The following is a 25,050-nucleotide window of genomic DNA, read 5'->3' as shown; positions in this document are numbered from 1 at the left end:
TCTCAATGCCAATGTGGCCTTCAGGCCAAAAAGTTTGTCCACCCCAATATAGAGTATGTCTCCATGGCAAAGTACATGTGTATGCTGAAGCTTTTGAGGCCATATCCCCTCTAGGCACTTGAGCCCAGCAAAATAAATGTGTTTGGAATGATTATCTGATCCAGCTATAGGCTTCAGAAAGAGCGAGGAGCATGGAGTGAGGTATTCATACTAAAATGAAAAATAAAGGTGAGGAGTTCTTCAGTTGATTTCCGTGTGCTTTGGATGAGACCCTAGATGTGGTACTTGTATTGACATGTACAGTACACTTGCAAATATTTGAATTCACAATTGCTTTACAGTGTGGCACTAGTCTGAAAACAAGCATGGTCAAATGGCCCCATTGGATTCCATGCTTAATTGTGTCTCCACAACTTATAGTTCAGAGCTGCTCTGCTTAAATGTATAAAGATATTTTGGTCCATGTGGTCACTGATGGTCAGCAATGTAAGTGTGTACAGAAACCTCAGGTCATGAGGATAATCAGGTTAAATAAGTTAGCAACTCAATTTGCTTGGTCAACAAAACTAAAAATGGGACAATCCTGCTCACAAAAATAATTTAAAATCTATCCAGTTTGTGTTCCCAGAATTATCTCCCTTAAATATACAATCTGATCTCTTTTAGTTGGCACTGAGAATTTGTTGCATACTAGAGTCCTTTTAGGTTTTGTTCTGCTCTTGTGGAGATACAATTATGATATGGGAGGGTCACACTAACTTACTCCATAGACAGTTTATAGCCTGACAGTGTTTTAGAGGACACCCTCTGAGTCTATGAGCTTTTCAATGTGACCGTTATATGGTTGACTGACTTCCTCGATCAACATAAACAGCTGAATATTGATGTCTTTTTCCAGTACTACAGTCTAGTGCTCAACTCTGACTTCCCTTGACTTTAATGAGAATTTTGCCTTTGACTTCAAAGAATTATGCTAAACCCAAAGGTCAACATTTTCAAACTTGTGTGTATCTAAAGCTAGGAAATTAAGTCCATGTTTAGGAACTAAAATAAGTAGCCCAGTTTTCCTAAGGTTCTGAGCAGCCAATTGGATTGATAGTGCACAACCCCATTAAAATCAGCCACTTTATCTAGGTCTTTTATATTTGAATTTAGGTTCTCTGTGGCTGGAGAGTTGCACCAAAGGGGCAACTGAGGATTCTCCTGAGGTAGGGGAACCCTCTGGTGGTGTAAAAGCAGAGTAAAGCAACTCTGGGTCAAGGATCTACTCATATCTTTATGTCTAGATGGAACCTTTCAGTTCATCCCTGTGTAAAGACAGCATGCTGTAGGCAACCCTGGGAAGGAATTGTGACTCAGAAAGTCATAATTCTTTCCCTGCTGGCACATTAAGAGGTTCTTCCAGTCTCTCCACTCCGGCAGTTACTAAAGATGAGCTAGTATTGTTGAGATTTGGTCAGCCAGATGACCCATATCTAGGATGGGTTTTATATCATAGGCATTAGGGCTTTACATTGAATAAACAGGCCTTTAATTTACTGGTCTAAATTATTACTATTAGAGGAGCTAAGACAGGAACGTACATTACTGCTTTCAAGTGTGAAGGTTAAACACAATACAACAAACTCACCCCTCATTTAACTCTATGGGCAACAGTTAAGATAGAAGAGAATGTGGCTATCCCTTGGGTATCAAGATCATAACAGGAAGAATTCACAGACAAAATGGGTTCTAAGGAAGGCTTTGAAGGATGAGGGGACAGAGGCCATTTGGAAGAGAAGAGGTGGGAGGTTATTTCAAGGATGGGGTAGCATGAAAACAGATGTAAAACTAGATCTCCTATGCATCCTATTTATCTCCCTTCTTAGCAATTGCATTCTTCAAATTCTTGTGGACTGTTATCTTATCCCCTCCTAGTAACTATTTAGCTAAACCAAAATACTTAGTTCCTTTAAGTTTTCCTCATAAATTAATCCCTCCAACCATATGTTTATGTATGCTGCTTTCTCTGAACTCCCTCCAACTTGTTGATATTTTTGGGCACTGAGATGCTCAGAACCATATGCAGTATCCTCAGTTTGGTCTCATTAGTGCTATCTAGACAAGGACTATCAGCTCTCTGGTTTTCAACCTTGTGCTTCTACATGCACAGCCTAAGTTTACCATGGCGTTTTTGTTGCCACATCCCTTTCCAAGTTCATATGTAATTTGTTATCTCTTATCTCCCCTGAGGAGTTGCATCCAAATCCCTGTCCTGTCGAATAGCTGTGTTTCTGGTTAGCTTTCCCCAGATGTATTAGCTTGCATATTTTCCAGGTTGAACTTCATTTTCTGATTGCCTCCCCATGGTTCTAACTCTTTGCAATTCTCTTCACTAGCCTTTGTTTACCACACTTCCAATAAGTCATCTTTAAATGTAGTTAATGCTCCATTTATCCCTCTTTACAGATCACTAATAAAGAAAGTGATCCTTTTTGGCCCTCGTGATGAGGATGTATAGACCTGCTGCTGCAACAGCCTCCAACAGGTCAATGAACCTACTCCCGCACCTGTGGCTAATTATTTTACCAGCAATAGTTGGGATAAAAGACTGCTGCACAGTTAGAGAAGACTGTCTACTAGCTGCAAATAAGGAAGAAATGGCACAAGGTGCTGGATCCACCAGAGAGAAAGACCTAGGAGAAATTTGTCTGTGAAAGTGGTCTGGAGACAGATGAAGGTAGGAAGTGGCCCAAGGAAACAGCAGTGATTCTGAGGGAGCAGACCTTTGCTGCTTATTACAAGTTCCCTGGCTGGGACCCAGAGCAGAGGGAAGGCCTAGTTGCACCTAAGGAAGGAGCTATAAAGCCCTCCTTATGCAAGGGTGACAGGTCTATTGAGCCCAGGATGGGGCTGAAGACCAGGCACACAGTCATTGGACTGTGTGTTTGGATTCTGTGTTACTATGGACAGGGTAGGGACTACACACAAGCTGGCTGGGGCAAAGTCTTGAAGGGGTAAACGACCACAGGCTTGGAGTGGCTGTCAAAGTAAATGCTGGAGTTGAAGAGGCATGTCTGGCCATGAGGAGGTACACCAGCTAGTGAGTGACCCTTCAACAACCACCTTCCCTTACTTTATAACATTCTAAATGACAAAGTGTCTTTGGTTGTCACTGGTCCTCCAAGTGACTTGAACATTGTAACAGATGGCAATGCCAAGCTATGTGGAATTAAGTGCAATTTCACTAGATGTTCTATCAAATGCTGCATTAAAATGCAGTTCTCAGTCAAGTCTCTATGGGGCCTCCTGCAAAGTCAGTCAGTTGGGTATGCCTGATGAAGCCCAATTCAGTTGTTTTTCTACCAAATTGCTCTGCCAGGACAGCTGGTGAGGTGAGAATTCTTATTATTTAATTTTATAGCAGTGGCACTTAAAGGTCCTGTACATATCCATTACCTTAAGTACTTATGTAGTGCCCATTATCATGGCATCTGAGCACCTCTCAACCTTGAATGTACTCATCCTCACAGCACCCTTGTGAGGAAGGGCAGTACTACCATTACCACTCTACGGACGGGGAGATAAGGCACACAGAAGCTAAGTGACTCAGGGCCTTGAATCAGGTCTTCTAGTCCCTGTACTAGCACCTGAGCACTGGACTATGATCCTTCTCTAATGGAGTCACAGTTCCTGCCCCCAAAGAGCTTACCTAAGGAATTCATCAGATCAATGGAGAGAATGGGAAAGCACTTTTATGAAGAGTTAGGGAAACTGTGGATGGATATTTCCTGCTAAACATGAAAGAACCTGCAGTGAACCCAGGCCATGATAAAGTGGGAAGGGAGATACTCATTTTTTAGGGGCTTGAAGTCATTCTCACTCCAGAGTTTTCAGCAGAAAGCAGCTCCTATTCTACATCTTATGGCACTAGAGCATGAACAGAAACAATCACTAGCACTTCAGTCCACTTCTGGTGGCATGCTATCTTCCTGGCCACAGGTTTCTTAGCATTGTGTGAACTGGCCCTGCTGAAGTAAAGAGGCTATATTTGTGACTAGTAAAATCAATGAAGTTACACAAGGGATCGATTTGCCCTCTAGATTTATTAAATGCACTTCACTGCCTTCATGCACTCTATAATCTATAATCAGTGTGCTGTTGGAGAAAGAGGCAGCTGCATGGCACAATCACCATGCTCTGAACCAGTCCGAGCAAGCATCAAAGAGTTTAATAACTGTTTTGTGCAAAACTTGTAGATCGGTAATAACAGTAGAAAGGACCATTGTTTTTAAGAATGAGGGTTGGTTGGTACAGCCTTTCTTGGAATATGAGAGCTCCAGCTTTATTAGCTAAAGGGCTGGACTGCACTTTCTCCATTACTGAATGGACTTGATCTAATAGGTAACTAAGATGTGAAGAGGAAATTTGTATTTTGAGATACTGTATCACAAAAAATATAGGTAAAACTCGCCAAAAGAAAAGTTACCCAGGATTGTTTACTCAGGAAGGAAACTACTTCATGGTGAAAGCCATTTGGTAAAAGAGAAGTGGATGATACTTCAAAATTAAAATGTATGGAAATGAAAGACCTCTTTTCGTTGGGTTTCAGCTAAGGATTATGATGGTGATTCTGCAGACCTCTTTTCATATGAAGAGCCCTTACTCACTTGAACCAGCCCCTCTTTGTTTACAATAGGTCCATTAATGACTATTAGTCAGGATGGGCAGGGATGGCTTCCCTAGCCTCTGTTTGCCAGAAGCTGGGAATGAGCAACAGGGACTGGATCACTTGATTATTACCTGTTCTGTTCATTCCCTCTGGGGCACCTGGCATTGGCCACTGTCGGATTACACGATACTGGGATAAATGGACCTTTGGTCTGGACCAGTATGGCCGTTCTTATGTTCTAGTGTGTAGGATGTGAATACAGGGGTGCTTTTGATTACGGATAGTTCTTTTCTCTTCAGAGTCAGGAGAATGGAAAGTAAAGAACAGGTTGAATTGTTGCTGTAATTCACGCAGTCATGTTTTGACCATGGTTGTTCAGTATGTTGATATTTCAGACTAAATGCTTTGTGCTTTCCACTATTGCATTTTTACCTGGACACTGACTGGAGAAGATGTTTGAATGAAAAATTGCCTGATATATTATTACTGACATACAATCCTTTTGTTTTCCCTGCTTGTTTTGGTGATAATAGGAACCCTAATGGGGCAGTCTTTGTTTCCAGATGAAGTGTGTGACCCATATACATTCAGTAAAGCTGTGATGTGAACAATCACCTTTTTTCCAGCTTATATGATCCTTGAATAATAGAAAACTTTTTCAAAGACTTAGTGAAAGCCTCAAAGAAACAGTCCCTGTGGTCATTTCCAGACTCAGAACTTACTTTTGAAGGCTTAGACAATGCAACAAAGTATGGTAACATCAGTGTCTGTTCTACAGAGACCCAGCACAAGGTCTATATACTTAAATACCACTTACACACTCTTTAAGAGCTTAAGAGAAATGTAAGTGGTACACGGACATAATATACCTAGACTTCCTTATGGCATTTGACTTAGTCCGCATGACATTCCAATACAAAAACTTAGCACTATAGAAAGTCTATGTGGATTAAATGGATTAAAACCTAGCTGTGACAGGTTGGATCACAGAAACTCCCTTGGGAGCTGCCACCTGATGGCCCAAGACTACCCCTGCTCCTATTTTCCCTGCCAGCTCAAGACTCCAGCACCCTGTCTTGCTGAGCCAGACACTCCCGTCTGCTCCAACAAAGACTCAGGGTCTGAATTACTTGCCCCAAAGCTTCAGGTTTACCTGAAAACAGCTCACAGAAGTGTGCTTGTCTTCAGCACTCAGATGCCCAACTCCCAATGGGGGTCTAAACCCAAATAAATCCATTTTACCCTGTATAAAGCTTATGCAGAGTAAACTCATAAATTGTTTGCCCTCTATAACACTGATAGAGAGATATGCACAGTTGTTTGCTCCCCCAGGTATTAATACATACTCTGAGTTAATTACTAAGTAAAAAGTGATTTTATTAAATACACAAAGTAGGATATAAGTGGTTCCAAGTAGTAACAGACAGAACAAAGTAAGTCACCAAGCAAAATAAAATAAAATGCACAAATCTATGTCTAATCAAACACTGAATACAGATAAGATCCTCACCAGTTCCAGAATGCTCCCTTTTACAGGCTAATCTCCTTTTAGCCTGGGTCCAGCAATCACTCACACCCCCTGTAGTTACTGTCCTTTGTTCCAGTTTCCTTCCAGTATTCTGGGGGTGGAGAGGCTCCTTCTTTAGCCAGCTGAAGACAAAATGGAGGGGTCTCCCACAGATTTAAATAGACTTTCTCTTGTGGGTGGAGACCCCCCTCCTCCCTCCTATGCAAAGTCCAGCTCCAAGATGGAGTTCTGGAGTCACCTGGGCAAGTCACATATCCCTGCATGATTCAGTCTCTACAGGCCGAAGCCATTGTCCACATGGTATCTTGTATGTCTCCAGGAAGACTTCTTACGTGGATTGGAGAATTCCAAGATGCATTGTTCCCCAAGTGCTTCCTGATCAGGTACTTAGCCTTGCGAATTCCTTCCTAAAGAAGCTGACCAAATGTCTCACAAAGCTTACTTAGAAACCAAGCAAGTATACAGCCCATATTCTTAACCTCAAGTAGAAAATGATATGTGTGTACAAATAGGATGAATAGATATAGTAGACCATAACCTTTACAGAGATATGTTACATCGCACAGGCAGCACAAAACATATTCCAGTTATGTCATACATACATTTATAAGCACACACACCTCTATTAAAACCTAGCTAACTGATCATTCATAAATTAACTGTATAAATGGGAAATCATCCCATGGGGGTGTGTCTAGTAGGATTCCACAGGGATCTGTTCTTGGACCAATGATACTCAGTATATTTTCTTCAAGATCATTGGCAAAAATCACTGCTGGTGAACCAATGCCACAAATTGGTTAAGTGGTAAATAATCGTGGGGACAGGTCAGTTATACCAAGCAAACTAGGTCAGTCTATAAGGTGGGCTAATTTGAACAACATGCATTTCAATATAGACAAATGCACAGTAATACATCTAGGAACAAAGAATGGAGGTCATGTTTATAAGATGGGCAACTATGTTCTGGAAAGCAGTGACACTGAAAAGGATTTTAGGGGTCATGATAGATAAACAATTGAATGAGCTTCCAGCACAATGTGGTAGCTAATAGGGCAAATGTGAACCTTTTGAGGTACATGGAGGAGAATATTAAGTAAGAGTAAGGAGGTGATATTATCTCTGAATAAAGCATTAGCAAGACCAATCCTGTATACTGTGTCCAGTTCTGTTGTTCACAGTTGAAAAAATATTGGAAAGGGCTCAGAGAAGAGATACAAGAATGATCCAGAGTCTTATAGTGAGACTTGAAAAGCTCAATCTATTTAATTAAGCTAAGAGAATGTTAAGAGGTGACTTGGTTTCAGTCTATCAGTACTGACTTGGGAAGAGAAAGCTTTAAGAAGAAAAAAGGAACAACAACAAAAACCAGTGGTTGGAAGCTGAAGCTAGACAAATTCAGACTAGAAATAAGGCACAATATTTTTAGCAGTGAGGGTAACTAACTATTGGAATAACTTACCTAGGAATGTGGTGGATTCACCATCATTTGAAATCTCTTTAAATCAAGATGGGATGTCTCTATTAAAGTTGAGCCCATAATTTCTGTTTGAGCTACAGCATAATGCAAAAATCATTGGGTGAAGTTCTGTGGTCTGTGCTATGTGCGAAGTCAGACCAGATAATCATAATGGTCCCTTCTGGCCTTACCTATAAATTTTACTTAGGGGTGAATTTCTTCATCTGTGAGTTGGGGCAATTTAAGATTGTTTGGTCAATTTATATAGAAAGTGTTTCATTGCTGCTGCTATGTTTTAGTGTATGTGGTAGAAGTACTACACTTCACAGGGAGGAGGTATGCATAGTAGGGTCTGGGGATTGAGTGAACACTGGCTGGAAAAAGAGCCTGGCTATCCCAATAGCACTGCTTCACCTCACTGGGTATCGCGCCAAAGGCCAAAAGGGCTTCACGGTTTGCAATGTGTTCATCTATTCTTGTTGACTGCAAAGTAACCCTGGGGAGTATGGAATAGATGCATTGCACCATGTTGCACTTCATCTTCAACTCTTTACCTAATACTTTCCTTCATCTGAGAGGGGATCAATTGGTCACATAACATAAAAAATACCCGATAATAAATAAATAGGTGACAAACTTCCCACAGGCAAATCATTTATTGTTTTGCTTGACACTTCTGGTTCTAAAAAATAGAAATGTCACTAGGTCAGATGTAGCCATGTTGGTCCCAGGCTATTGGAGACAAGGTGGTGAGGAATGTCTCTCTCACCCACAGAAGTTGGTCCAATAAAAGATAAGCTTTCAAGCTATACCGAGCTCTTCTTCAGGTCAGGTCAGATGGTCAGTGTATTAAGAGCAGGCAGGAGCCAGAATAGATTTACTCTAAGATAATCCTCTCTACCTTTTCCCTCTGCATGTCTACAGTGTGTATTGTGGCATGAGCTATTGTACTCCTGTGCAACAACAATCGCATAGTGAACTAATTACAATAACTGTCAGTGTCACCCACATTTGAGGGTGGCAATTAACAAGCGCTTGGTTATCAAAGTTCATCTCTCTTGCCTGTGGCCTTTTGAACATTCTGTAGCACATAGAATCATAGAATATCAGGGTTGGAAGGGACCTCAGGAGGTCATCTAGTCCAACCCCCTGCTCAAAAGCAGGACCAATTCCCAACTAAATCATCCCAGCCAGGCTTTGTCAAGCCTGACCTGAAGGTGGGGAAAAGCTTTCGAGTGGCAAGGGGAACATATTGATGGAGCTTTTGCTTCTAGAACATGGGTATTATAGCCATTTGGGCACTGGTTATCTCCAGAAGTTGATAATGGCATACCAGCTTTCACAACTACATTAGTCCAAGCTTAGTACTCATCCTTAGTGATGGAAAACTAAAAAAGGCTTTTTGATTTATTCAGTCCCTTTTCTGTGCCTAACTTGCTTGAACTAATAAAGAATGAATAGAAAAGACTGCTATGATATCGCTAGAGCCCTGCAATACTGTTCAGTGATTGTTACAAGGGATTTTAATTATTCCGTTTGAAGATTTATCCTCACCTTTCCTTGTGACTATCGCCTACAGTCTTACAAATTGGAGCCAGCTATTAGCAATAGTCACAGGTGACCTGACTTCAGTGGAAGCTACGGGTGTGCATCACCTCTGAAAAATGAAGCCATATGATAAAAATTACACCCTTTCGCCTAGGTTTTAATTTATTGTCTATTAAACTCCATAGGATAGTCAAAACCTATGGGGAAAGGTGTAATTCTCCATTAAATTCACTATATCTTGAGGATCACTTCTTTATCTCATGAAACTGAATAGGAATTTTTGACAAGGAGGTTGATTCAGACACATTTTAACTTGTATTTTTAATAAAATGCAAGCCTCAAATGAAAAATCTTGTTAGTCTCAATATGTGTATACTAGATACACTCAGAGCTTGAATATAAATCTATACAGTATCTTGTTTCTTTACACACATCTCACTTATAGATTATCACCAGGTAAAGGACTTGATTTCTCACTCACAACCACACAGTACTGACAACCCCAAGCATTTAAAATCATGAGTCAAACTCAAAATAATCATGAGACTCTTTAAAAATAGGATATTTAAAAAATCAGGTTTTTTATTTGCCATCTGGTTTTTGAGCCTTTAGGGTTCATGTCTTCAAGCTTTTCTCTCTAGCTGTAAGAGCCAGCAGCTTTCATTTGGAGAAAAGTTGAGATTTTAACGTATGAATAAGGACTTGGCTTCAAGAAAAGTACAGAATATCAGGAGAACCATGGAAAGAAATCATGATCTGATATAATTCAAGGTCCTAAGGAAAGGAGGACATGAGAACAGCAAAACAAGGTCAGTGGACTTCAGAAAGATGGTTTTCAACTAACTCAGATAAATAATAGGCAAGGTCCCAAGGAAAGACCAATTAGGAAGAAAAGGAGTCGAAAGTGGGCTGGCAGTTTCTAGAAGATATAATACTGGAGGCTCAATATCAAGCTATTCTGATGCAGAGGAAAGATAAGAACAGGAGGCCAATGTAACTGCACAAGGAGCTTTTTAGCTATCTAAAAACCAAAAGGGATACATACAGGGAATGGAAGGGGCGGTATGTCATCAAAGAAGTATACATGGGAATAGCACAAGCATGTAGGGACAACATTAGGAAAGCCATGGCAAAGAAAGAGCTGGCAAGGAATGTTACAGACAACCAGAAGGGTTTCTTCAAATATGTCAGACAAAAAAGAAAGATCAGGGATGATGTGGATCTACTGCTCAGTGGAGAAGGTGAGTTGGCAACAGAAGATGATAGGAAGGAGAACTGCTCAATGTCTACTTTGCTTCAGTTTTCTTACAAAAAATAACATGACTAGATGATGAGCAAAGGTATCATAGACCAGGGGTCGGCAACCTACGGCACGTGTGCCAAACACGGCACGCAAGCCGATTTTGAGTGGCACACTGGTGCCTGCCGCGGTCCCGGCCCCCAGCCCCACTCAGCCCCCCGCCCACTGCTCTCCCCTGCGGGGGCAGGAGGCAGAAGCTTGGTCCTGTGGCAGCCAAGCTTCCCCCCTCCCCCGCTTCTTCCCCCCAGCGTAGTGCTTTCCTGCCCCTCCTCCTCTCCTTCCCTGCACCAATCAGCTGATGGCCCTTGCAAGGGGGAGGGGGATGAGTGGCAGCATGCTCCCTGCTCCGTAGAGGAGGCAGAGAAGAGGTAGAGATGGGACCTTGGGGAAGGAGGTGGAACAGGGCATATGCCTTCCAGCCCCCTGCCATGAGACGCTCAGGGCAGGGGGCTGGGAGCACCCCCACGAGCCGAGCACCCCAGCCCTCTGCCCTAACCCCTGCACCCTTCCACACCCCCAGCCCTCTGCCCTGACCCCTGAACCCCCCACACCCCTACTGCCCTCTGACCTGACCCCTGAACCCCCCCACACCCAGCCTTCTGCCCTGCACCCCCACACATCCCCAAGCCCTCTGCCCTGACCCCTGAACCCCCACACACAACCAGCCTTCTGCCCTGCACCCCTACAGCCCCCATCCCTCTACCTTGACCCCTGAACCCTCCCCAGGTCTGGGGTCCCGGCTGCTGGCCCCTTGCCAGCCAGCATCCCGGCCATAGGCCCCGCTCAGCCCGCTGCCGGCCTGGGTGAACAGAACCCCAGGCTGGCAGCGGGCTGAGCAGGCTGGCGGCGTAAGATCAGCATTTTAATTTAATTTTAAATGAAGCTTCTTAAACATTTTGAAAACCTTGTTTACTTTACATACAACAATAGTTTAGTAATATAATATAGACTTATAGAGAGAGACCTTCTAAAAAATGTTAAAATGTATTACCGGCACGCAAAACCTTAAATTAAAGTGAATAAATGAAGACTCTGCACACCACTTCTGAAAGGTTGCCTACCCCTGTCATAGACAATCAAGGGGAAGGGATGCAGATCAGTATAAGTAAAGAACACATCAGATCTTCTAACCAATTTGAATGAATTAAAGTCAGTGGGGCGTGATGCTATTCACCCCAGGGTACTGAAGGAATTAGCTGAAGAAATCTTGTGGATGACAGAGGCCCTGGAAGACTGGAGAAGGGTTAGCTTAAAAAGGAGGAGCTGGGGAACTATAGACCAGTCAGCCTGACTTTGATACCTGGGAAGCTACTAGAGCAATGTATAAAACATTCAATTTGTGACTACCTGGAGGATGAACGGGTAATCACTGGCAACCAGCATGGATTTACTAAGAACAAATCATGCCAAACCAGTTTGATTTCCTCCTTTGACAGGGTAACTGGTTTGGAGGATAAGGAGAATGAGGTGAACATAATATACCTGGACTTCAGCAAGGCTTTTGACACAGTCCCACATGACATTCTGATAAGTAAGCTGGAGAAATGCGGGCTTGGCAGAACTACCATTAAGTGGATACATAACTGGTTAAAGAACTGCAAATGAGTAACTATTAATGGAATGATGTCAAATGGGAGGGAGGTCTCAAGTGAGGTTCCACAGGATCTGCTCTGGATCCCGTGTTTAACATCTTAACAACCTAGATGTAGGAATAGAGAGGGAGGTCCCGCCTTAGAGAAAATGGTGACCTGGGCAAACTTGTATTTTGGCGCCCTTTCTTTAAGTATAGCTGCACAGGACTGTCCCACTCCTTGAGTTTACTGGAGAAGTTTTTAAGTTATGGGAGGGACTGTGTGCACCTACAGCAGAGACCATTGCAAATGACACAGGCCGCCCATACACAGGCTTGCTGTAGCATCCAAGTCTCTGGCAACAGGCTGGAGACCCTGTGAAGTGCCAGGGTGATGGCAACACTGTGAGGTGCACAGCACACACTGGGTCTGTTTCCCTGATCTGCCAGGAACCTGTCCAGGGTGCCCTGCTGCTTCCGTTCCTCAGCACCACCCAACCTCGGACACTGCTGTGTGCCCCCAGGAGTGCTCTCCACTAGCCCAGGCATATCCCGTCTGCCCTGATCCATGGACATTCAGGGGCGGGTGAGTGTCTATCCTGGTGGGTGGGCTGCAGCAGGCAGCCAGGGGTGAGTGCAGGAGACACCGGGAAGACGCAGCTCCCTGCAGTGCTCTCCTAACCTCCTCCCAGCCTAGCACGGACTAGCACATGGCACTGCCCTGGGGGCAAGGCCAGCCCTCACCCCAGACCACCATGCAGGGCACTTCCCCCAGGGCTCCCGCATCTCACCCCCGGGGCAGACACTCCCCAGCCACAAGTTGCAATATGCTCCCTGCAACTTCAGCCCCTCCTCCAACTGGGAGCCAGCTCAACCCGCCCATCCTTTCCGCCAAGCTGGAATACCATGTGGGCCAAGAAAGCCACTCCCCAGTGGGGAGCAGAGCCCGTCAGGTGCCACCTCTTACCCTGCCACCAGCACCCTCTTGACATGGCGCCCTGGGCGGTCGCCCACTCATAAGCCCAGCCCTGAAAGTAGGGTTGCCAAGTTTGGTTGGATGTATTCCTGGAGATTTCATCACAACATAATCTTTAATTCCTGGAGTCTCCAGGCCAATCATGGAGGGTTGGCGACCCTACCTGATAGTCCATTTGCAGATGACACAAAGCTGGAGGGGATTGCCAACACTTTGAATTTTATCTCTATCCTCCAGAGGATCTTGATAAATTGGAGATCTGGGCTATAGATAACAAGAAATTCAACAAAGACACATATAAGGAAGAAAAACCAAATGCACAAATACAGAATGGGAGATAACTGGCTTGGCAGCAGCACTGAGAAGAATCTGGGAGTTGTGATGGATCACAACCTCAACATGAGTCAGCAATGTGATGCTGTTGCAAAAACAAGCAAATTAAATTTTAGGTTGCATTAACAGAGGCATAGCATGCAAGTCATGGGAGGTGATGGTACCACTCTACTCAACGCTAGTTAGGTCTCAGCTGGAGTACTGTGTCCAAATTTGGTCACCAATGTATAGAAAGGACATAGAGAAACTGAAAAGGATCCAGAGGAGAACAGAAATGATCAAAGGGATGGAATGCAAGCCATCTGAGCAAAGGTGGAAGGAACTGGGTATGTTTAGTTTGGAAAAGAGGAGATGCGGAGCAGGGGTGAGGAACAACATGATAGCAGTCTTCAAATACTTGAAACACTGCTATAAAAAAGATGAAGAAAAGTTGTTCTGTCTTGCCACAGAGGGCAGGACAAGAGGCAGTGGCAAACTACAGCATAGCAGATTTATATTAAATCTCGGGGAAAAACTTCTTAACTGTAAGTACAGTACAACAATGGAACAGAGAGGCCAGGGAGGTTGTGGAAGCTTTTTCACTGGGGATTTTCAATAGGAGGCTGGATAGCCATCTGTCTTGGATGGTTTAGACACAAATTCTACCTCTTGGTGGGGGTTAGATAGATGGTTCCTGTGACGGGATCCCCACGGTGTAGCCTGGGATTGTCGGACCCCTGTGCCCCCTTAACTCTCCAGCGTGGGCTGTCTCTCACAATGCTTTGCTAGTAACAAGCAGCAAATCCCTCCGGGTGCTGTTATCACTCAGCACAACTGCATGTGGAGCTCCACGTCCAGCTAGATTACATGAATGCTCCTAGAGCCACTCATGGATCACACAGAGTAAGGCACCAGCCAAATATCCCCAGCTCCCAGCCTTGTATCTCAAGAATATACCATTTTGCGCAGCTCAAGACGAGCAGTGCAAGTTTAATAATTGGTTCACCACTTCATTAATGGAAAGTGGATATACACCTTTCTTTATCCACTTTGTAAACCTGAGCAGATTTACCAAACACTTCAGGCAAACTCACTGGTAAAGATAAATAGTAAAACAAGTTTATTCACTAAAAAAGGTAGATTTTAAGTGATTATAAGTTTAAGATTACAAACCACTGAGCTATCCCTCCCCCTCAAACTTGTTTTTGTTTTAATTGAAACTAGTGAGCCTTGACTAGAGTGATTGGGGAAAATCTCTGCTTGGTTACCACAAGTGTGCATTGTTTGCGTCACATTGACGGAGAAGCAGACCGGGTATTAAACCCATATACTGGCCAGATTTGACCAGGGCAGGACAGCACTGCTCTGGGGTCCCAGGCTGGGAAGCTGGTGGTTAGAGAGCCTGCGTGTAACTGCAGCTGGGTGTGTCCCTACATGTGTGAATGTCGGTGAAAGAGCAGGCTGGGGGGCTTTGCACTTGTCACAGCAGTACAATGTGAGAGGGAGCCTGGGCTGATAGGTCGGGGGCTCAGTGGTACTCCAGTTCCAGGTGGCACCCAGGGGAACCCGTCACACGTACCTGTTCAGAAAGCCACTCAACTCTGTTTGTTTTCTGAGGCTGAGATAAATAGGATGAAATTGCTGAAACTCATGACCTGCCCTGAATAGGAGCCTCTGAAAAAGCTTCTGCCATGTACAGGCAGATTTTTATTTCAGTCTGTCCTCAATGTAGGTCATTTTGTGTAAAACTGGGAGGTCTTTGTTTAGTCTTAACCGCTTACACAATCTCCAGTGCTTGTTTGACCTCCAGGAGGATTTGTCATCTGTCTGTCATTCACCATTAAGATGTTTTAGTGTTTCAAAGTTAACAGTCCGTCTACTGTAGTCCTGAGAATAGGTGCTAAACCACCTGTCACTTACCATTCACCAGCCCTAAAAATCAGAGGACATGTACATCTTGACCAGAGATCTGACAGATTCTGGAAGCATATTTTCTACTAGAACTAAGGTGTTTTATTCAAATATCATTGGGGTGCTCATCTACCACTCTGATGGCTATTATATTCAAACACATTTGATAAATCATGTTCACATACATTAAGAATCATGCTCTGTTCTCTTCAACTAATATGTACAATTTTGTGGGAGGAAACTTACCACGAACCAGCATTTCATGTTAAGAACATCATATAATGGTACAAAACTACTGTATCATCACCAGTAAACTATTTGTTGCCCAAATGATGAGCCTTTTCTTTCTTCAAGACGCTTGGCAAATGTTTTTCCCTTTTTTATGATGCCTTGAGCAAGAAAACACTAAAATGGAGTCTCAAAAGCACCTGAGACATTTCAGAACAAAAGTCCTATTGAAAGTCAATGGGGCTTGTGCTTCTAAATCCTACCGATGCTTTTGAAAATCCCTATTCTCTATATTCCCAATATTAAGTGAAGGAATGTGGTCTTTTGAGACAGCATGCATAGTATACTAGTAGGATTTGGTCTAGTAGGGATATAGTCTAGGTGGATCAGTATTTTAGTAATGAGTGATAAAAAGATCAATAATTCTTCACTGGGTATTGTACAGCTTATGAATACGTGTACATTGCTTTGACATGTGCAACTGAAGTGCAAATTATTCTCGTTAATGGCCCATTTTCTTGGCTACAGGTAAGGAGCACTGTCATGGGCTGGCTGGCCCTTTGAGGCAAGCTAGGCTCAGCTTTTCTCATGACTTAGCAGCTATCCCTGAACCTGACTGATGAGAGGGCAATGTAATTCACCCTTGCAGCCAGCTGTAGTCATTAATGAGGCTTAATTAGACTTACCCTCAGATGTAGTGGTAAAGTAGGGAGACCATTACTTAAATAGAGCTGGGTACAGAGAAGAGGAAGAAATACTCTGGAAAGAGAAACAAGGGGTGTTCCCCTCCAGGAAGAGCCTGAGGTACCTACAGATTGTGGAGTAGGTTCTTATGGAAGAACCCTGAGTTAGGGCCTACAAGGAGCTGGGAGATCCCCAGAAGTAAAGTGTGGGGGTCCCTGGTGAAGGGAAGCAATTGCTGGGAATATTGCTAGAGAAAGCAATAGTTCAAGAGAATCTCTGTCAGGGACCAAGGAGAAGGGGCTAGGAAGAGGACTTCAGTCTGGCTGAGGGGCAGAAGAACTACATGTTTGGATACTGAACTTTAAATTGGAATTTAAGTTATCCCAGAAGGGGAATAAACTATGCTGTGGCTCAGCTCTCTGCCTAATTCATATAAGACCTGGAGAGGGAGTCAAGACACTGCTTGGGACTGGCTATTGCAGGGGCTGCTGGGGGGGGATATGAGGTGAAATTACTTGCAATGCTGCTTCCCAGAATGGGGTAGGGGCATGCCCCAGAGGTGAGGGCATGTGCTTAGAAGCACATAAAGAAACTGAGGAGAAGAGGAGCAAAGGTGTCCTTCCCTTCCACTCCCCTGCTCCCCAAGCTATCAGTGTGCTGGGCCATTCCTCCACAGTAACTTAATTATGCCAGATGCCAATGGCCCCAAGAGGCTGATATGACAGCTGTAGGTCAGTGAGGCATTGACCAAGACCGTTCCTTGATCGAGACCTCCACTCCAGTAGCAGGAGGGAGGTAGCATAGGAGCACCTACATTGGCTCTACACTGCTGGAAGATTTCCCCCCTCCCCACACACACTGAGGTGATCCTTCCATGACTGGCTATTGCAGGCTTCAGCACTAATGGCTGCAAATGGTATGGCATCAATCGCTGTGCTGCTTTCTGGAATCTGGGTCAGGGTTTTCTCAACCTTTTATGAGACTCGGCTTTAAACAAGAGGCTTAAGGCTAGTGGAGAGATCAATAAAAGCATGTACTAGTGCTTTGTTCTTTTCTTTACATGTCCAAGATTTCTCCCCACCTCTCTCTCGCTATATAACTAGCTTGGTCTCAGGCTCACTTTGTCAGCTCCCCCTGTCCCTCACCTGCCCCCAAAACATCCCTGCTGATAGCAAGATCCCAATACAGGGACGTGTTTCATTTCAGCAGCAACTCCAGCTCCCACACTCTGAAATATTTCTATTTCTTATCTCAGTGGCAAGATTTGCAGTGACTTGTGGTTTAAGCTTCCAGTTTGCTACAAGTCTAATAAATATAGACAGACTCATGATGAGGAGAGAGCTTACTGGACAAGCTTAACAGTGGTTCATCTGAGCTCACAGAAAGATCAGTTATTTTATTCAGCACAGGTTTTGCCCAAATAGTTGACTGATCAAGGAGCACAGAGTCACTCTGTGCTGTTCTCCCAGGAACAGCCATTGTCTGTCTACCCTGCATTCATCAATGCTCCATCTTCTCACCTTGGGAGAGAACTGAAGCAGGTAGTTTTATTCATAGAATACTGCTCTTCTCCTCAGCTCAGTATATAATGGCAGAGAAGTTATTTTGTGTTAGGACTGCTTTTTTTAAAACCACGTATTGCTCTATTTTGGAAAGCTACAGCAGAAAAGTAGGTCTCTCCATTGAACCTGAAGGCAGAGAGGCCATTCGGAATATTTGAGGAGGAAAATTTCATAGGCTAGGTTTTCAGTGCCAGAAAAAGCTACATTTTTTACATAGGGCAACTAATGTGAATTAACTATTCCACTGGGAAATCCCAGTGGAGACAAGGTACCTGGAGCCTTTACTGTGAGGAAGCTAGATGAGGTCAATACCGTACCCCATTTGTGGTTCACCTTGCATTGTTTACCTCATGGGAAAACTACAGGTGCCTTGTCCCCACCAGAGTTTTACAGTGAGCTAGTTAATGTGGGTTGGCTACCCTACTGTTAAAGCCCCCACGGCCACCTCTTTTATTAGTAGAAAATATTTATCTAACAAATGCTGAATCATGAAAATAAGGTTTATAAAAGAGTAACAAGTGGTATCCAACCTCATTTCTCTGCTTCCTGCACTTTCTTGTATTCTCCTTACAGGATAAGACCCAGCACATTTGGGAATGATCCAGATACTCTGCTGGTGTAAATTTGCAGAGCTCCATTCAAATCAATAGAGCTCTGCTGATTTAAACCAGAGTCGAGGGACTCCAAAGTTATGCCAATATTGAGTCCATGTAGTTATCCAGAATTACAACAGAAGAGAGAGACACCACAAATCACTCCTACGTGCAAGAAGCAAAACATGCCTGGAATCATTATTTAAATTAAGGAGATTTTACTTATGTTTTTTGGGCTCTATAATAGAAAACGAGTGTGTTCCTGCTCTGCTGCAGGCTATGCCAATTCTGAGAACAAAATGGCTGTTTAACTTTGTATATCAGGAGAGTTCTTAAACTGAAGTATACAGAAAAAAGGCAAAACACACGGCTGGATGTTTCTCCTTTCTTCCTCTTGGATGTCAGTGTTTTCTGAATGGGCATTTGCCATGTAGTTATCCATTAAAGCAGCAGACTTTCCCCAATCTTCCACTGAGGGGATCTAGAGAAGAAACTAAACTGCTTAGTAATCGTGATGGTAATAAAAGGATCTTCTGTGTGTCAAATAGTTTCAAAGGAGAGGACACTTGCTCACTCCCTTTGTGGTTATCTAGTTTTGTTCAGATTGCAAGATGACTGGCCAACTAGAAAGGCAGTGACTGTTCAGAAATGGCCAGGCCTCTACCCACTTATATGCAAAGTCTAATTAACCAAAACACTGTTCCCCAGTGCCAGAAATCCTGCTTTAAGTGTTTTGAATTGCTTTAATGTTCATCATTTTCAAGATCTGAAGTATGGATTTTTCTAACTTTTTTTAGGAATCATTTTGTTACATGTATCCCTAACTTTTTAACCGCCACAAGAGTGCTCAATTGCATCTGACTGCAATAGTTGAAGGAAATTAAGGTAACTTAGACACCATCAGTCTTCAGTTCCCTTATTCCAGGGTGGAACAATCTTGAATGCCCACCTGTATATTAAGCCTCATTTCCGAAGCTAATGTGATAACCTGAAAACCCAGACTTGTTCTCCAGGGGCATCTATCAGCATAACTCTTCTCTTCTCTTGTTTGTTTTGGCATCTCTAATTCTCAGGGATTAGTCTAAGCTTTGGGTAGCAAAGAGTTTTAATTAAAAATAGATTGAGTAGATCAGTGAACTGTAACAAAGTCCTTATGAACTAAGATACTGAACCTGAATAATGTCCCTTCCCATACTGATTTTCAACAGAAATATATTCACTGTTACCACCACTCTCTTCTGTTGCAGTTCTTTGCTTTCAGAGTACAGGTAATGCATCATCATTCATTACCTTTATTTTACATTTTATAATCATAACCCTCAGAATGCTTGAACTGTGCTCTTGGAGACTGATAGATTAGGATTCAAACTAACTTGGTTCCCCATCTAAAGGCAATTACATGCAGGGATGAAATAGCAAATAAGATATTCTAATACTTAGTGCTTAACATCTTTGTTGAAGGTTCATGCTGGAACCATTAAGTATAAACTCTGCAATATAGTGAATCACAAGGCAAACATGATTCTCTAGGTGATAATGACAATTGCAAGTCTCTGCCTACTTCTGCATAAGCACAGCTAAGGAGCAGAGCATTGTTTGGGGTAATAGTGTGCTGTGTCACAACAAGAGAACCTTCCAATAGGACTTTAAAGACAGAGCTCTCCAGACATCTCAGGGCAAGGGTTACAATCTGTCTGCCCACAAAGTTTTTGCTGCCCTTTCTGACCAGTCTACCCTCTGTTCCTCCCTACATTCATCTTCAGGCATAATTTCTTTCAGCAGACTCAAGAATTAAATGAAGAGGTGATTGTGGTAGAGTTGAAGATGACTCTCAATTCTATCCAAAATCAGTTAGTATCTTTTTAGACCTGCATTTCATTTTCAGCCTTAGAAATGTGCCTCTCTGGCTGGAGTTGGTCCTTGTTAGAAACATTTTTCAGGTGGGCTTTGACCCCCCCAATCCCTATTGCAAGTGCAATTTATGCCTGCTAGAAACATTGACTCACTTTTGTTTGTTTTTTCCTCCAAAAGGAGTTTTCTGTGTGTTTAAACCCAGATATATAATGGGTGCAGGATCTTAGTAGTTATCCATCTCATTACCTCAAAAGCACCCTTTGGAACTACTAAAATTTGTGTTTGTAAATGTCCCCTGCTTTTTTTTTTTCCTTTTCCCACCCACCAATTTGGCGGTCCCTCTTTTGCAGATATGAATTGAGCTTGCAAAAGGAAGATCAATAAACTTAGGATAAAAACTTGGAGATACCTCACAGTATTATTGCTCCCATCTGGCTGGGAAGAGGATATTGCCACCGAAGCTATGCAGCTATATATATTTTAGATGTGGTGGACTAGCATCAAACTATTGCCCCATGGTAACAATGCCTGTGTGTACAGCCTTCTGTGTGTGTTGTTTTTGTTTGTTTGTTTTGTTTGTTTTTTTTCCAAATGGGGGAACAACTGCTGTTAAGGATACATGGGGACTGTATATACTTAAATAAATAAAAGCACCACTACACTTGACGTAGTGCATTAACTGATATGCTTCTACTCCAAATCCATGAAGACTAAAATGTATGTCTGGAGGGGCATCAGGAGGCCATCTAGTCCATGCTGAGGCAGGATTAAATATACCTAAACCTAGAAAACAGACTTGAAAATACAATTTTTTTAGGATGATCTGACATTTGTTCTGCTTGAGTTTTAACAAACAGAAGTTCTTTGAGTAGAAATCTTTAATGTGGGGGCAGGGGAAAATGGAGGGAGGTTGGGGTTAATTGCCCGAAGGTACCATTACTCTCATTCAGTACTGCTGTCACCAGAACACAACATTTAAAACAAATCTTCAAAATACATAGTAGTATGGAAACTTAACTCTTTCAACTTTCCCTCCATTTCCATGACTTCTATAGCCCCTGCATATGGATTCTTTGCCAGCTATGCAACAGAATGGACAAACACTGTGCATTATAAACTTTGGGGACCTTGTTGGCCAGGGATTGTTTCTATTTAAAAAGCTGGCTACACCCAAATTCTAGTATAGGCCTACAATATAGCATTGCTTTCTACTGAAAGCAAGAGCTATTACAGGTTCAGACAAATGAGCCAGATGTGAAAATGAAGAATATAAACATAGTTCAGACATGCAGGGGGAGGAGATGGCGAAGAAACATTGTGTAAAGAAGCTGGAAATTGATGTTGGCCCTAACCATTAATGCTATAATGCACTAGCTGTATTTCAGAGTCAGTTTTGCTGCTTTGTACCTCTGCCAAGAGTCATTACCTCAATCCATTCTGTGTTTTGTCTCTTTTAATGATTACAGTACTGTGGAAAGCAAACCATCACTTATTTGTAAGCTTCAGCAAGGCAGTTAGCTCTACGATATTCAACCATTTACTTGGGAAACAGATGACTCTTCTGTCAGTATCCAGGTGGCTTTTGTTGTTGCTGTTAATGTTGTTGAACACATTAATGCCCCACCTCATCACATTACAGATCCTCAGGGCAGATCAAACATCCCATTACAAATCAAATAACTTCAGATATTTACCTGAAATACATTAGCTGTGAGCGCATCTTTTCATAGCAATATCACCTATCCCCTTGCAGATGTCTTTAGCATCCATAGAGAGCTACTCTACAGCAGTTTTGTGCATTTGCATTACCGTAATGCACTTCTAGCAAAGTCTGTAACCACCTTCTTGAGAAGGATTGTTACTGCTATTGATTCTATGCAATCATTAGTGGTCCTTCAGAACTTTTTGTGGCTGTCCTACAGCTGTTTCAAGAACCTGTAACAGGTGGCAGGATTCACCCTTTTAGAAGGCATTGGAAGCCTGCTGGGAGCTACCAGTTAACTAATGCTGTACCATGCCTGGACCAATCTGTCATAAGACTCCACCTTAAATGTAAAGGAATGGGGATGAGGGAATTCTGTGCACATTTTAAAGTTCTGCAAATTTTATTTGTCAAATAAATGTGGAGGCTCCAGCATGATATTAGGGAGCACAGGCCACTGGCTGCACAGAGGTTGGAAATCACTGTACAGCTCCCCCCCCGAGGGCACTCTCAGTAGCGAGGCTGAGCTCAATCCTGGCACAGTACAAGGATCAGGCCTATCCCAGAAACATCCCAGGGCCCTGCCACTCCATGCCAGGTGTGAGCAGGCAGGCTCAGCAAGGCAGGATCCAAGTGTGTAGGGGCTTAGTGTGGGGGGATCCAGGTGTGGGTGGAGAGGGCTCTGTGTGGGGCAATCTGGGTGTGGGTGGTTCAGTGGAGGATCTGGGTATGGGGGGATCTGGATGCACCAGGGCTTGTTGAGTGAGGTTCTGAGTGCAACAGTAATGGGACTCTGCAAAGGGGTCCAGGTGAAGGTAGTTGAGGTTCAGCAGGGGGGAGGTCTGGGTATCAGTGGATAGAGCTCAGCAGGGGGGTCTGGGTGTTGGGGAGCTTAGTGGGGGGTCCAGATGTTGAGGGAGTGGGGCTTAGAAGGGTGGGACTCCAAGTGCAGCTGGTTGGGGCTCAGTGGGGTTGGGCTCTGGGTACGGGTGGCTCGGGGGGCGGGATCCAGGTGCAGAGGGAGTGGGACTCATCGGAGGAGTTCTGAGTGCAGGGTGGGGTGAGGCCCAGCGGGAGGGTCTGTATGCATGGGGGTTGGGCAGATGGGCAAACAGCTTCCTGTATAGGGATCCCTCGACATGCAACTGAGGAGTGATGGGTTCAGGAAGTGGGGCGGGGGGAGGAGTTTGCAGAGCTTCCTGCAATTAGCTGAGAAATCTGGGGGTGGGTCTGACCTAGCCCTGGATGCCATACAGGAGAAGAGGAAGTCCTCCGCAGCCTGGCTGGGACTAGTAGCTGAGCTTGGTGCAGGGTAGGAGCCATCAGCCAGGTCTTCCCCAGTCCCATCCCCTGCCCCACAGTGATTTACCTCTCTGCCGGCTACCCTGGGCACCCAAAACATACTGTTGGGGAGGGTCACATGACTGCTCTTGTGGTTTCCCTTTGCTTCCCCATCAGCAAGTCATTTTTCTGTGTGGAAGCAAAGAAATATGCAGGGGACATCAATTCTGAGCATGCGCAGTGATGCAGAATTCCCCCAGGAGTAGGTGGTTAAGTTTCTGGTAGAGGGATTGTGGGCCAGATTCTTAAATATGTAGATCAGCATCTAGTGGGCTCCTGAAGACCATTAAATCTAGCTCTTTGCTTCTAGGACAGAATTAATCTGAGCAAAGGAATCCTGGAGCAACTGAGCCTGGTTTTCATTTGGATTACATTTTATTAATAAAGCCAGAAATCAAGTGGGGTAATACCTTAATATGAATGTGTAGTTTCTCTTTGGACTTGTGTGCAGACTCCATTCACTTAAAAGATTATATCTGCATAAGGGCCAAACCAACAGTAAACAAGGGTCAACATCTGGCACAGATGAGGGAAAGAGGACAAATACGGACAAGATTTTAAATGTAGCTTTTCTTTTTTGAGTGGGTCTTATATTTTTGTTTTAATCCAATGGATGAGGGTCTCTTCTCTTAAGAACATAAGAACAGCCATTCTGGTCCATCAAGCCCAGTATCCTGTCCTCTGACAATGGCCAATGGCAGGGGCCCGAAAGGGAATGAACAGACGGGTTATCATCAAGTGATCCATCCCCTGTCACCCAATCCCAGCTTCTGGCAAAGAGAGGCTAGGGACACCATTCCTGCCCATCCTGTCTAATAGCCATTGATGGACCTAACTTCCATGAATCTATCTAGCTCCCTTTTGAACCTCGTTATAGTATTGGGCTTCACATCACCCTCTGGCAAGGAGTTCCAGAGGTTGGCAGTGCGTTGCATGAAAAAATACTTTCTTGTGTTTGTTTTAAACCTGCTATCTATTAATTTCATTTGGTGGCCCCTTGTTCTTGTATTACGAGAAGGAGTAAATAACACTTCCTTATTTACTTTCTCTATACCACTCATGATTTTATAAACTTCTATCATATCCCCCCTTTAGTCGCCTCTTTTCCAAGCTGAAAAGCCCCAGTCTTATTAATCTCTCCTCATACGGAAGCCTTTCTATACCCCTAATAATTTGTGTTGCCCCTTTCTGAACCTTTTCCAATTCCAATATATCTTTTTTGAGATGAGGCAACCACATCTGCACGCAGTATTCAAGGTGTGGGCATACCATGAATTTATATAGAGGCAATATGATATTTTCTGTCTTATCTATCCCTTTCTTGATGATTCCGAACATTCTGTTCGCTTTTTTGACTGCCGCTGCACATTGAGTGGATGTTTTCAGAGAACTATCCACAATGACTCCAAGATCTTTCTTGAGTGGTAACAGCTAAATTAAAAAAAATAGGTGGCTGTAGGCAAATAGCTGTCATCTTGCCAGTAGGTATGGGAATAACACTCAGGCTTCCCATATGGTATGAAAAATTGCTAATTGCTATGGAAGACATGATCTGAGCATTTGTTACTGGTAAGTATCTCAAAAGGGGTTATACAAGGCCTCCCTTTACAGGTCATCTCCTCTGCTTTGCTCTTCTCCCTTCCCCATTCCACAAATTACTCTGTAAAGTAGGTGCTGCCTAAAGGGGCTGCTTTCGTGTGACAGTCTCCACTTTTTAGTGGACTACTGTGATGAGACTTTTGCCATAGCTCTTACTGTTCACATACCATTAATAGATTTGTAATGCTATCCATCCCATACCTTTCAGGAGCACTAAAATATTTTTTTTAAA

At 43.4% G+C, this 25,050-nt stretch overlaps 1 long non-coding RNA gene across 2 annotated transcripts in view; it reads left to right on the top strand.

Annotated features, from left to right (window-relative positions):
- Positions 1-25,050, top strand: part of LOC101947216 (uncharacterized) — a 70,596-nt gene that overhangs the window by 3,037 nt on the left and 42,509 nt on the right. Inside the window, exon 1 of one of the 2 annotated variants that reach the window (XR_010588670.1) lies at positions 16,191-16,287. The exons of the other annotated variant lie outside the window; for it this stretch is intronic. This is a non-coding gene — a long non-coding RNA (uncharacterized LOC101947216). Of the gene's footprint in view, positions 1-16,190; positions 16,288-25,050 lie in introns of those variants that run through there. 2 annotated transcript variants of the gene reach the window in all.

This window comes from Chrysemys picta, chromosome 6, assembly GCF_011386835.1.
Source record: "Chrysemys picta bellii isolate R12L10 chromosome 6, ASM1138683v2, whole genome shotgun sequence".
In the NCBI taxonomy this organism is placed as follows: domain Eukaryota; kingdom Metazoa; phylum Chordata; order Testudines; family Emydidae; genus Chrysemys; species Chrysemys picta.
This window is presented reverse-complemented; position numbering and strand designations above follow the sequence as displayed.